Source organism: Fukomys damarensis, unplaced genomic scaffold (assembly GCF_012274545.1).
Source record: "Fukomys damarensis isolate Sample0158 unplaced genomic scaffold, DMR_v1.0_HiC HiC_scaffold_39, whole genome shotgun sequence".
Lineage (NCBI taxonomy): Eukaryota > Metazoa > Chordata > Mammalia > Rodentia > Bathyergidae > Fukomys > Fukomys damarensis.
The window spans coordinates 124,355,601-124,369,909 of record NW_022900951.1 but is presented as its reverse complement, the minus strand read 5'-3'; the positions used below and the strand labels follow the sequence as shown (position 1 = coordinate 124,369,909).

Sequence of the window (14,309 nt, the reverse complement as noted above, 5' to 3'; positions counted from 1 at the left end):
AGGTCACCTGGAGAGGTACAAGATGTGATCAATAAATATGGTAAATGTATAACTTTAAAAACTTATTACAGTAAAAGACACATTGCCATTAGCTTTCTCAAAATATTCCCTCTTTCTGTGAACATGCTTTTCCTAGTATTCTTACTACTTCTGAAGCAGTTCTGGAAGACTTCTTTGTGAGTGTCTATATGAGACGTGATCAACAATACAAAGAAATGCTACCACCAAGTAAGTGCCATCCAACAGAAAGGCAAAATCATAAAACATTACAGTGTATCCTCTCATCACACTCACTGGATTTGGCACCATGTGACTTCTGGTTCTTCTCCAAAGTCAAAATGACCATGAAAAGAAGGCACTTTGAATTGATTCAGGACATTGAGGCAGCCATAACAGCGCAACTACACACTCATGAAAGTGGATTTCCAGAACTGCTTCAGAAAGTGGCAAAAAAGATGGGATAAGTGATTTTAAAGTCTGTAAAGGAGTATTTTGAGGGAGTTAATACCACTGTGTCTTTTACTATACCTTTTTAAAACATTTAAACATTCACTCTATTTGTTGTTATATAGCATAAGTAGGGGGAAGAATGCTGGATGGTAGAGGTCCCTGAACACCAGAGCTATAGGCTGGTTGCTCGAAAACCAGTGTAAATATAGCCTTTGAGAATGGTAGGTATAGCTTTGTGGGAGGAAGAACATTCTTCAGACTCTGGGCAGTGGAAGGCACATCCAGGAAGAAGGGAGACAAGTGAGACTATTTCTCCCTGTAAGGCACAAGTGGTCTGACTCCCAGAGGTCCAACAGAGAGTGATGGCTAAAGGAAACAGAAATTTCTTGGTGAGCAAGTAGGGAAATGGTGGACCTACTGGTCAAGAACCCAAATTGGTCAGCTCTAGCTGCTTTGCATACACTTGTCACTATCCTTCTAAGACTGTTTCTGATGTCACAGGAATGTCTGATTCTCTCCACAGAGCCTGCTGCTGGGCTTAGAGTAGGAGCCCAGAATGAAATGAGGAGTCTCTCAGGATAAATTAATTTGCAGAAAGGAACAAATGTGTGGCTCCTGTTTTAACACTGTTAAAAGGCCCTCTCACAAAAGAAAAAGGGATCAGAAGATGAGAAAAATTCATTGTGAAAAGTGGTGAACATGGTATTTAAAGCCAAAAATTCAGAAGCATTTCTGGAAGTCAGTTCCTGATAGCAAAAAGGAGTTTAAACTTAGGAAGTGGGTGACTTACATTGTCAGACAGAAGGGGAGGAGAGTTTATCTAAAGAGAACCAACTCCATCTGGCAGCTTTAATTACTAGTGGCTTTCTATATATTTTTTGTTTTATTTTGTTTTTTGAGACAGGGTCTCACTATGTAGTTGAGACTGACCTGGAACTCACTATGTAACCCAGGCTGGTCTCGAACTCACAGTGATCCTCCTGGCACAGCCTCCCAAGTGCTGGGATTATAGGCGTGTGCCACCATGCCCGGCCTATATATTTTGATTTAATAATATGTACAGGGGTAAAAAGGTCTTTTCAGGGCCAAGGAAAAATCTGCTTTCAGAGTGTAACCTTATGTTTATCTCCAACAGGCCTCAGGATGAATGTGTACCATGAGCCTCTCTTGTGGAAGTTCTGCAAAGCTCTTGGTGACACAAAACATGAGCCCCATTCCCTGGAAAGAAGCTAGATCCCAGTAGGACAACCACAGTGCAAAGGCTATGACGATGAGCTCATGGTCCTACTGCTTTACTACATATACCTTGGTGTATAGATGGCATCCAGTGCCACAGATATACAGTTGATCTGTAAGGGGGGCTTGCACTCTTCTGGAAGACTTGGAGCCATAGAAGTGGGTAGCTCACTCAGGTTTGTGGCAGAGCTGTGATTACAACCTAGAGCTCTTAATTGTTAGGCCAGGGCCCCTTCCACTGAGCCATTCCTCCTAGCTCTCAGGCCACCCCCACAAATCCAGCCAGTTTAAACATCTTTTTTTTTAATTTAAATTGAATTTAATGGTACATTCTAGGTAGACAGTACAGTTACATTCATTACTGGGATCTTGTACCTTTACATGCCAGGTTTTGGTTCTCATTTTTTTTCCTTGTCCCCACCCTCCCTTCACCCCCCACCTTCCAGTTTAAAAATCTTGATGGAACTGCTATCCAAATTAGGGGCCATTAATGAGACTAATATCTTTTATTTTACAAATGTTGAGCACTTACCAGTAAATGAGTCTAAAAGGGGTAGTTGTTCAAACAGGTACTTGACTATGGTTCAACATAGAGGGCCTTATGATTTAGAAGTGAGAGTTGTCTGTTACAGTTAAATAGTCCACCAAAGAGCAATAGATTAAAAATGGACCAAGTTGTATGCCATGTAATGGAATACTACCAAAAAAATAAAAATAAAAAAGGGCCGGGGAGTTAGCTCAGTGGTTCCACCACTTGCCTTGCAAGTGCAAGGTCCTGAGTTTGATCCCTGGTACAAAAAAAAAAAAAAAAAATACTAGTCTGCAATAAGAAGCAAAGAGCTATCAAGACACAGAAAGACATGGAGGAAACTTAGATGCATATTTGTAAGTAAAATAAGTCAGTATAAAAAGGCTACATGTTTTATAGTGCCATTTATAATACAATCTAAAAAGACAAATTAAAGAGACAGGAAACATCAGTGATTGCCAGGACCTGTTGGGGAGGGAAAGGAGTAATGGCAGGGACTTTCTTAAGGCAGGAAAAATGTTCTGTGAAATTTTGTGATGGTGGACATGTGTCAAGATACACTTTTCAAAACCCACTGAATTACACAACAGAAAAGGTGAAACCTAATGTAAACTATAGAGTTCAGATACTAATAATTAATCAATATTGATTCATTAATTTTAATAGATATAGACTCCAATGCAACATGTTAATAAAAGGGGAAACAGTACATGGGAACTATTTAGCTTTCTGCTCAATTATTTTGTAAATCTAAAACTACTCTGAAACATAAAGTCTACTAGTTAAAAATATGAAAAAGAATCAGCCAAGATGTCCATGTGTGGAAGAATGCAGTACAGATCTCGGAAACTTCTGTTCCATTACTGAAAAAAATAAAATAATAGACCATGAAATCTATACTGACATATCCAAATGAACACAGAACAATTTGGTCATGTATCTAAATACTTACGACTATCCACATATGGGCAACACGTAGTCATAGCCTTTTTGATATGCTGTTTGTATCCAAATAGCCTCAGAACTATATGAAAATGAACAAAATCCCAAATAAGTTAGAAACTCACAGTGTAATTGTCATTCTATAGTTATCAAGACACTGTATCCTTTCAGGATCAACTGAATTAATTCCTATGATTTTCCCACTATAGGCAAAAGATTTGATATACACCAAAAAGTGGAATTCTTTAAGCTCCCATTGATTTTTTTGCTAAGTCCATGAAGCCTAAAAGCTGGAGCAAACAAATAAATGTGACAATGAAAGTACAAAAGAACACAGTGAACAAACATCACTGGGTCTCTGATGTGCACAACTGACAATTATAGAACATAGTACTTGGACTAAATTCTATACAGAGATTATGAAGTTCAACATACTTCAGCATAAGTATCATTTCCTCTGACCTTTGTTGGGCTAGATCCCTGTAGGTGAGTGTACTTTTAGGTAGCTCGAGATTCCTCTAAAACTTTTTTTCATGAGAAAGAAGACATGGTATCACAGACAGCAGTTCTCAAAGTAACCCATATATTCATTTCACGTTCATAGAAACACTAATATTTTTCATGAAATTTAACAGGCTGATAATGAATTCATGGAAGAGCAAAGTGCCAAGGATAGTCAAAACACTCACTGAAGAATGAAAAAATCAGCACAGCCCATGCTACAAGTTAGTAGTATTTATTATAACCCTACAGTGATAAAATTATGTGGTATTTGTATAGGGATGAAAAACCAAAACAGATTACTGAAAGAGAACAGAAAGCTAAGAATGTTCCTTACACATGTAGAGGAACTTGATCTATGACAATGGCAGCAGTAGAGAGTAAGGAAAGGATGGACTAGTCAATAAATAGCACTTAGAACATGGATAACCATGTAACAAATTATTACATAATAATAAGTTCCAGGTGAGTAAAAGGCAAAATGGAAAAATATACCTGTAACTTTTAAAGGAAAATACAGGAGATTATATTTAGAAAGTAAGATTTCTTCAGAGGAAAGTGCAAATAAAAAATTTAATATTTGTAAGTTTGACTTTTTAAATTAAAACACTTATACAAACACAAATGAAATTGAAGGATAACTACAGATATTGAGCAGATATTTTCAACAGATATTACTGGTTAAGATTCACATTTTGAATATTTGAAAACTTCTTCAAATGACAAAGAGCCTAATTAAAATGAGCAAGGGATAGAGCTCAGTGGTAGAGTACATGTTTAGCATACACAAGGCTGTGGGTTTGACCTTCAGCATTAAAGCAAAAGAAAACTAGAATGGAAAAATATAGAAGGGCAGGAAATAAATAAGGGGTTTCTTAGGTCTAGTTGAGATGGGGTGATAAGATTAGAGTTCAAGAATATAAGGTTTTTCTTTAAAGCGACAAAAATATTCTGAAATTGATTATACTGATAGTGGAACAGATCTACAAATATACAAACAACATTGAATTGTGTACTTTAAATGGGTAGATTGTGTGATAGTTGAATTATATCTCCTGAAGGCTGTTTAAAAGCTGGAAATGGTGGCATTTGCTGGTAATCCTAGCTACTCAGGGGGCTGAGGCAGGAAGTTCATAAGTTTGAGGCCGGACTGGGCAAAGTAGCAAGAAGACCCTGTCTCAAAAAAAAAAAAGGCTGGGGATGTATCTTAGTGTGAGGTCCTCCATTCATTTTCCAGTAACTAACATACACGTGCACGCGCACACACACACACACACACGTGTGCTAGAGCATGCACACGCACTGTTACAATACATACATTGGGAAATTGAAGCAGTAATTTAAAACACTAATGACTAGGAAAAACCCAGGACACAGTGGATTCACTGCTGAATTCAACAAGAACATCAGGGGAGATCTAATGTCAATATTCCTCAAAGTCTTTAGTGAAATGGAAATGGAAGGAATACTTCCAAATTCATTCCTGGAAGCTAACAATACCTTTATTCCAAAACTAGATAAGGACCCAACTAAAACAAACAAAAAACATACATGCCAATCTCTTTAAAGAATACAGATGCAAAAAATCCTCAACAAGATACTGGCAAACAGAATGCAGCAAATCATTAAAAACGTCATGCATCATGACCAAGTAGGCTTAAACCCAAGGATGTGGAAAACAATAAATGTAATGTATCGCATAAACAAAAGTAAGTAAAAAAAAGTATCATTTTAATAGATGTAGAAAAATCCTCTGACAATATCCAACATCCATTCATTATAAAAAAACTTGAAGAAAATATGTATAGAAGGATCTTACTTCAATCTAACAAAAGCCATTTATGATAAATCTATGGTCAATATTATATTAAAAGGGGAAAAGGGGGCCGGAGATATAGCTCAGCGGTTCAGTGGCCCACCTTGCAAGCACAAGGACCTGAGTTCAATCCCTGGTACCAAAAAATTAAAGAAATAATTAAAGGGGAAAAGCTGAAAGTTTTCCCTCTGAAAATCCTCTAAAATCAAGAAAAGTATTACAACTCCTGTTCAGTGTATTGCTCAAAATATTAGTCAGAGCAATCAGGCAAGAGAAATAAATAAAAGGGATATGGTAGGAAATGAATAAGTTAAACTATCATTATTAACAGATGACATGACCCTTTACATCAAGGACCCAAAAAATTCTATCAAAAGACTACTAGAACTAATAACCAATTTACTAATGTAGCAGGATACAAAATCAACACAAAAAATTCAATAACTTTCATGTACACTAATAATGAACCTGCGGAGAAAGAAATTAGAAAAACAATACCATTCACAATAGCCACGAGAAAAATTAAATACTTAGAAATTAAACCAATCAAGAAAGTGAAAGACCTAGATAACAAAGAATACATAAAGTACTTGGGAAAAGAAGATCAAAGACATTAGAAAATGGAAAGATATCCTCTGTTCCTAGATAGACAGAACAAATATTGCCAAAATAGCCATACTACCAAAATTTATATATACATTTCATGCAATCTCTGGCAAAATACCAACAGCATTCTTCATGGAACTAGAAAAAACAATCCTAAATTTTTATGGAACCAGAAGAGATCTACGATAGCAAAAGCAATCCTGGGTAACAAGAGAAAGGAACAACCCCAAATTTCAAGTTATATTACAAAACTACAGTGACAAAATTAGCATGCTACTAACACAAAAACAGACATTTGCATCAGTGGAACAGAAAAGAGGATTCAGAAACAACCTCAGCCACATCCAATGATCTGATCCTTAACAAAGGTGCAAAAAACACTGGAGGAAGTAAAGCCTCTTTAACAAATGTTTCTGGGGAAACTAGTTACACAATGCAGACAATTGAATCTACATCCATTATGTATCATCGTGTTGTAAAATAAAATCAAAATGGATTTTAAAATCTGGATATTAAAACATAATTACAATAAAACAGGTAAAACTCTAAAAGACATAGGCATAGGTAAAGACTTTTTAAAAACAGAATTTCACAAGAAATAGCATAAAAAAGCAGCAAATGGGATCATATCAAGTTTTAAAAGCCTTTGCACAGCAAAGGAAACAATTACTAGAGTGAAGAGACAACTACAGAATGAGAAAAAGATTTTTCTAGCTACTCCTTGGACAGAGGACTAATATCTAACACATATAAAAACTGAAAAAAAAAATAGGTCCCAAAACAAAACACCCAGTCAGAACATCGGCAATTGAAATGAATAGAAACTTCTCAGAAGAAGTACAAATGGCCAATACATGAAAAAGCTTCAATATCTCTGGCCAATAGAGTAATGCAGCACAAAAATCAGAAGGGGAAAATCAAAGTATAGTGTTGTAAATTCTTTATATGTGAAGTGGTATAATATTGTTTGAAGGTAGACTGTGGTAAGTTAAAGATTTTAACCTAAATCCAAGATTAAGGAATATAAACTGAAACAGAGTTAGCCAATAAAACCTCAACTAGAATATGTACAACAACAGATGAATGGATAAAGAAAATGTATTATTTACACAGAATGGAGTACTACTATGCCATAAAGAAATATAAACTTGAGTCATTTGCAGGAAAATGGATGCACCTTGAGACCAAAATATTAAGTGAAATAAAGCAAATACACAAGCTTAAATATTGCATGGTTTCTCTTATATGAGAATTACAGAGCAAAAAAATAAAGAGCAAAATAAATATAATAGGAAGTAGAGAGATCATTCTCAAAGGGGAAAGGGAATCCACAGATGGAGGGGAAGGAGATAAAAAAATGAATTAAGATGTGTAATGTACATGTAGCAACTTCCCACAAAGAATGTAAAATTATGTGCTAAACACATGTACTAATAAACTAAAAGAAAAAAGAAAAAAAAAAGAAACGAGGAAATGAGAGATACAATGAGGAAAAAGAGCTACATCAGACTTTTTGTCAGAAGTCACACAAGCTAGAAGACAGTGGAATGACATTTCAGATGCACTGGAGAAAAAAAAAAGGTCACCCTAGAAACCTAAGCCCACTAAAAGTATTTTTTATTTTAAAGCATGAAGATGAAACAGACATTCCAGACAAAAACTAAGAGAATCATAGACAATAGACATGAACCACAAGCAATATTAAAGGAAAATCTTCAGGCCAAAGGAAAATGATACCAAGTCAAAATTTGAATTAAACAAAGGTTTAAAGGTGGGTACATCTATTAACCTTAATTAAGAAATATCATTTTAAATGAAAATTAATAGCAATGTTTTATAATATAGTATGTTTCTACATATTCCAACTGTAGAAATGAAATGTATGACAAAAGTGATTTTAATATTCTCTTATAAATATTTTGTTTGTTCAATGTTATTATGTTTCATGATATAGCTTTCTCTACATTTATTTTGTTGGGGTTTTTGTGAGTCTAGGATTAGTGAATACTTAGTTTTTATAAAATTTTAAAGTATCCTGAAGTCTCAAATATTTTTCTACTCTTCTCCTTGATGCCCCAGTTTTGCATATGGTAGATCACTTTTTGTTGTCTCACAACTCATTGATGTAATGTTATTTTTTCTCTATTGATTGATATCTCTTCGGGTTGCTATTTCCCTGCTTCTCTGTACCACCAATAAGGTTTTATTGGATGCTTTACATTGTGCATTTTACATTGTTGAGTGCTGGATTTTGTTGTATCCCTTTTAAATATTGTTAGGGTCTTTTTGGGGATACAATAAACTATTTTGGAATCTGATTCTTTCAAGACTTGCTTGCCAGGCATGGTGGAGCACACCTGTAATCTCAGCAGTCAGGGGGCTGAGGCAGGAGGATCACTGTGAGTTCGAGACCAACCTGGGCTACATAGTGAGTTCCAGGTCAGTCTCAACCACATAGTGAGACCCTGTCTCAAAAATTAAAGAAAAAAAAAGACTTGCTTGTAAGCCACTTATGGTGGCACACACCTGTAGTCTCAGCCCTCGGGAGGCTGAGGCAGGAGGATCTGTGAGTTCAAGGCCAGCCTAGGCTACACAGTGAGTTCAAAGCCGGCCTGAACTGCATAGCAAAACTCTGTCTCAAATACCAACAACAACAAAGATTTGCTTGTAAGCTTTTAATAGACATGTCTATAAAATTATTTAACATAAGAATAAGTAGGATATATATTGAAGATATACTCTTAAGTGAAATAAATAAGCCACACATGTGTAAATACCGAATAGTTTCTCTGGTGTGAATAAACTGCAATAATACATAAGATCCCAATAAGATTACTGACATTGTGAAATGGGAAAAAAGGGGCTAAAGGTGTAGGGAAGATGGGATGGGTAGGGGAAGGGCAATAAGGGAAAAGAAAAAATGTGAGATAATGAAAAGATGGAAATAAAGTGCTTGTAGATGGAGAGGGGAGGAAGGGGTGAGGGGAGGGCAGGGGCAAGGGGAAAAAATGAGAACCAAGACCTGTCATGTAGAGGTACAAGATTCCAATAATGAATGTAACTGTACTGTATACCTAGAATGTACCAATAAACTCAATTAAAGCTGAAAAAAAAAGAATAAGTTAGCTCTGTTAATAAGATAATATGCTGCTGAGAATTCTACAAGTATTACAGGTCTTTCCTCACTGGTTGGTAAGAATATGAACTATTCTGAGCCCTGTGTGAACTCTGATAACTGTTCCATCTACTGATTTCTCGTGACTCTTTCACTGCTCAATGGTAGTTTTTTTTTCTCACACATGTGAAATTTTTCCCTGTTATTTTTTCATGGCTAAGAGAGGAAGTGTCATTACATTAAATTTTATATTTTTATAAACTATTTCATAATTTTTAAAAATGTATTTTAAGAAACCCACTGTTTTGTACTTTAGAGTATTTATTTTTGATGTCATACATCTGAGCACCAAGAAAAAGGACGTTCCAGACTATCATTTCTCAACTTCAGCACTATTGATATTTTGGACAGGCAAATTATTTCTGTTGAGGACTGTCCTATGCATGGTAGTATGTTTGACAGTTAAGATGACCAAAATCTCTTGAAACATCATTAAGTGTACCCTAGGGAGGAAAAAAGTTGTTCCCTGGTTGAGAAGTAAACTTTCAATGTTGTAGCAACTCAGAGACCTGTCCCTTTTATATAAATGTACAGACTAAAAAAACAATGGAGCAAACTGAAACTGCCCAAGAGCCAACCTTAGAGAGTTCCTAATGGCTAACATCACAGCCACTTGCAAATTGAGCAATAAATATAAAGAGTACAGATGCCCCTCCATATCTGTGGTCTCCACATCTGCCGATTCAACCAACATGGGATAAAAAATATTTGGAAAATTTATGTCTGTGCTAAACATGTATAGACAGTTTTTCTTGTCATTCTTTCCTAAACAATACTACATAAGAGCTATTTCCATATCTATTTACATTGTGTTAGGTAGTATAAGTAATCTAGTGATGACATACAGGAAGATTTACGTGGTTTATATGCAAATACTACACCAAGTGATATAAGGGATTTGAGTATCTGTGGACTTTAGCATCAGCAGGGAGTCCTGGAATTGATACCCTGGGATACAGAGGGAAGACTGTATTAGGATATAACTCAAGTATAAAAGAAAACTTTGAATTCTTACTCATATAAATAAAGTAAATGTGATAAAAGGTATACTCTTCTTAATAGAAAACTCAATCAATAGATATAGAAGGAATTAGGAAAATATTAAAATATCTGAATTAGTCAGATTTTCATTGCTCGGCCAAAATACATAGCTTAAAGGAGGAAAGTTGGCTCAGAGGTTTTAGTCTGCAATCACCTGGCTCCTTGCTTTAGACCTATTGGCAAAGCAGAAACAACTGTGCCAAAAAGTATGGCGGAAGAAAGATGGTCATCTCATGGCAACTGGAAAGCAGAGAGGGCAAGAGCAAGAGAGGAAGTGACCAGGACAAGATAAACTCTTCAAAGCCATGTTCCCTGTGACTCACTTCCTCCAGCTGGGCCCCACCTCCTAATAGCCCATTCATGCATGAATTCATGGATGTAATCCATTGATGTTATTAGCACCCTCATGCTCGAATGAATAGATAAGGCAATAAGCAGGCAAACATCAAAGTAGAATAGGATGTTTATATATTCCCAAGGTATTTCTTTCACGATAGTAATTGTTGGGGCAGAGAAACAGTAACTTTATGCTGGAGATTCCTGACAAATCATTTTCATAGTTAGCATCCTCATAATATATATTGATATCCTCCATCCCTTCATGTGTTAGATGGAGAAGGGCATTTCATCTATGGGGTAATCTGTCCAACAATGCATAACTTCAATCTAAGCATGAGAAAAATTCAAACAAAACCAAATTAAGGGGCATTCTACAAAATAACAAGGTAGGATAACTAAGTGTAAAGTAGCACTTTGAATTGGGCCTGAACAAGAAAAAGATGTTAGTGGAAACGCTGATAAAGTCCCAAATAGAGGGCATTATTTGTTTAATAGTGTAGTACCAGGGTTAAGAGTTTTGAGGACAGTAGTATGATTATTTAACATGTTGACATGAACATGAAAGAAGCTGTCTGAAGGGTGTTCAGCAGTTCTCAGTGGTGTTTTTATAACTTCTCTGCTAAAATTATCTCAAAATAAAAGCTTGAAAAGGTGGAGCATACTTTAGTCTCAACTGTAGACATACATTTGTGTATTGTAACAAATGTTATTAGACTAAAGGTTGCAATCACAAGATCTCAAAGTTGGAAGAGCCCCTGTAGATATCTCATTCAATTCATTTGATGTTTTAGATACACTTGGGCCCATGTTGAGGCAAATACAACAGAACATGGATTGGAACTTCTTTTCCTGTCTCAAGTGAGGGTTCTTGCTGTGTCTTCCTCATGTCTTTAACCCTCACCTGTGAAGCACTGCAAACACGACCTGAGATGATTCAGGTATATATTATGCTTAACATTTAGCCTCTAGACTCTAGAGCAAGGGTGTGCAAATATTTTCTGCAAAGATCCAGAATGTCACTATTTCGGTCTTTTGAGATATGCATTCTCTGTAACAACTTCTCAACTCTGTTGTTATAGCACAAAAGCAGTCAGAAATGATAGGGAAACAAATGGGTATTTATGTGCTAACAAAGCTTTACCAAAAACAAGGCAGTGGGCAGAATTTGACCTGCTCAGGAAGATACCCATGTAGTACAGTGAATAAGATATATTCATGTTCCCAGCTGGGCAACAGTGGTAGAGAGGAGGTCATGATGGTCATATCTTCGAAAATGAAGAAAAAATAGCAATAGGGATAAGGTCAATTTGTCCTTTGTGTTAGGTTGCCTCAAGCAGAGGATGATCAAGTAGTATAAGGAATGTCAAAGACCATAAGCCTGTAAATGGAAAGATGAGCAGTCATCCTTGTGACATTTCATTTTGCCCTTTTGGCAAGAGAGGGAACTTTCTATAGAAACACCCAGAGCTGTGGAGCTTTCAGGTTTCTAAAGGAATCAATTAAATCTAACTTCAAAATAATTGGTCTTTAAGTGAAAGCGTATATACATGTGCACCCAGAGGAACAAAGTGTTGTGATCTAAAGTGGTTAGAAATAGTGACAGAATAAAAAGAATAATTCCGTTATGAGAACATGATTTATCATAACCCTGTTTAATATCGACAGAAAGCAGGCATAAGTGAGCATACTGAAAGCAGGAGAATAAGTATTTCTTAAACATGATTTTAGTGATATTTCCCAAGAAAATGTTGCCTAATTGGACTCCTCTCTTCTTTCAAAAAATTGTTCAATTTAATAATGGTTATTACTTATTTTAAAGGTGCCCAGTGAGGAAATAATCTTTTCAGATAATGTAAAACTTCAGCAGTATCTTTTCTCCTCATTTTTCTTATTCATCTTTATCCAGAAAATAAAATAAACAGCAAAAACACTAAATGCACTGGGAATGTTTAAATAATTTCTACTCCCAACCATTACTTGATATTGACATAACACTTCCTTCCATGACTCTGATTACCTTGTTAGTTTTGCAGTTAAATATTTATATCCAAGTTTTATTTCAGTCTCTGGTTGACTACAACCTTATATCAAACATGTTGGTTCCATCATCAGCCCTATTGTGGCTTTAGTTACAATAACATGGACAGCAAGTGCAATCTGTCTAGGGTTCAGCTAGCATCCCAAACCATACTGTGCCAATAGGCCCAACTGGTCACCTCACTCTCCCTGGGGGACATCAGAGTATGTGACGAGAGAGAGCACAAAAGGAGCCAGCAAGGACTCAAAGCTATGTTAACTAAAAATACGTGATTTCCTGGGACAAGTCTGTGTCTAATAGTTATCCTCATTGACAAGACTCTAAATGTATTGTCAGACCATGAAATTAGAATTTTAAATTCAAAGCTAGGATATTTTCAATACAGGTAGAAGGAGAGATGGCTGAGTAAGGTTCCTAGAATCTTAGGTAGCTTCCTTTTTGGATTTCTGTTCTTCCTAGCCTTCTTATTTGGGCTGGTTGTTAGTGAAGAGACTAAAATGAATGTTATATCAACCAAAAAGTGGAACCTAGGGTAAGGATAGCATGAGTAAAAAAGGAAGAAGACAGGTATCTATAGGGAGAGAAGACAGGCTGAAGAAAGGGGGCACAGGGTCATTTAAAGAGCATACATTTTAGGGGCTGGGGATTTAGATCAGTGGTTCCGCCACCTACCTTGCAAGCACAAGGACCCGAGTTCGATCCCTGGTAAAAACAGCATACATTTTGGAGTCCCTCAGGTTTAAATATTCATTCCTCAATTTTCTGGCCATAGGGTCTTGTTCAGAGTGGGAAATGGGGACATGTCATTGAACATTTCTGAATGCACCATTTCTTGTCAATCTACACCCGTCCTTTCATGCTGGATATAAGGATTCAGTAACACAATGCATGGAAGGAGCCTCTGGCACTGAGTAAACACTTGTGCTTATTAGAAATTTCCACTGGAGTACATGGGAAAAGGGAACCTGGGTACCCAGCTCAAGAAAGGAAAGAGCCCAGAGTAAGGCTCTCGGGAAACACAAGTGGTCTTTCTAGTTACTGCAGGCTGCTGCTTCCATCCCAGTACAGGACAAACAACTTGGGAAAAATGGCCTATTGAAGCCAGTCAAACAGTATTCCCTGCTTGAAAGTCAGTACCTCTGAGGAAAAATATCACCAACCTTTCACTGGGTACTTTGGGGGAAGCAGCCACGAGGCAAAATAATTCCCCAGCAAGCTCACTCAAAATCTCAAGTCACCCTACAAGAGCTGCTAAATCTGAAGGCCATCACAGGACACTGCTCTCTCAAGGTGACTCTTTCCCAGCACTCTGTCTAGATTTAGCTGGTATCTGTTGTTCAAAGGTTGTGCTCTATGTTACAGCTGTTGCTCCTCTGGCTGCCAGGGCTGGAACACTGAAGCTGCCTGGCAATTTACTAATTCTTATCTTAGGCTAATGAATGCCATAGCAACAGTTGAGTGGTAGGGAAGAATATCCAGGGTAAACATTTTATTCCAACTTGACTTCTGTGGCTTGTTCAGCACATTTTGGATTTATTACCCTTGCCAGTTGCTATGACCTCAAGGAATGAAAAGCCATTTGAATGGAAGTATGAAGAAAACTAATTTAAGAAGGAAAATCTGATATATATATATA

The 14,309-nt window shown here is 36.5% G+C and overlaps 1 long non-coding RNA gene across 1 annotated transcript in view; it reads right to left on the bottom strand.

The window, feature by feature from the left end:
• Positions 1 to 2,521: 2,521 nt before the first annotated feature.
• LOC104872740 overlaps positions 2,522 to 14,309 on the bottom strand; it is a 69,575-nt gene continuing 57,787 nt past the window's right edge. Inside the window, exons 4-5 of the long non-coding RNA XR_783273.2 lie at positions 3,168 to 3,239; positions 2,522 to 3,078 (exon numbers count right to left, since the gene is read on the bottom strand). This is a non-coding gene — a long non-coding RNA (uncharacterized LOC104872740). The remainder of the gene's footprint in view (positions 3,079 to 3,167; positions 3,240 to 14,309) is intronic.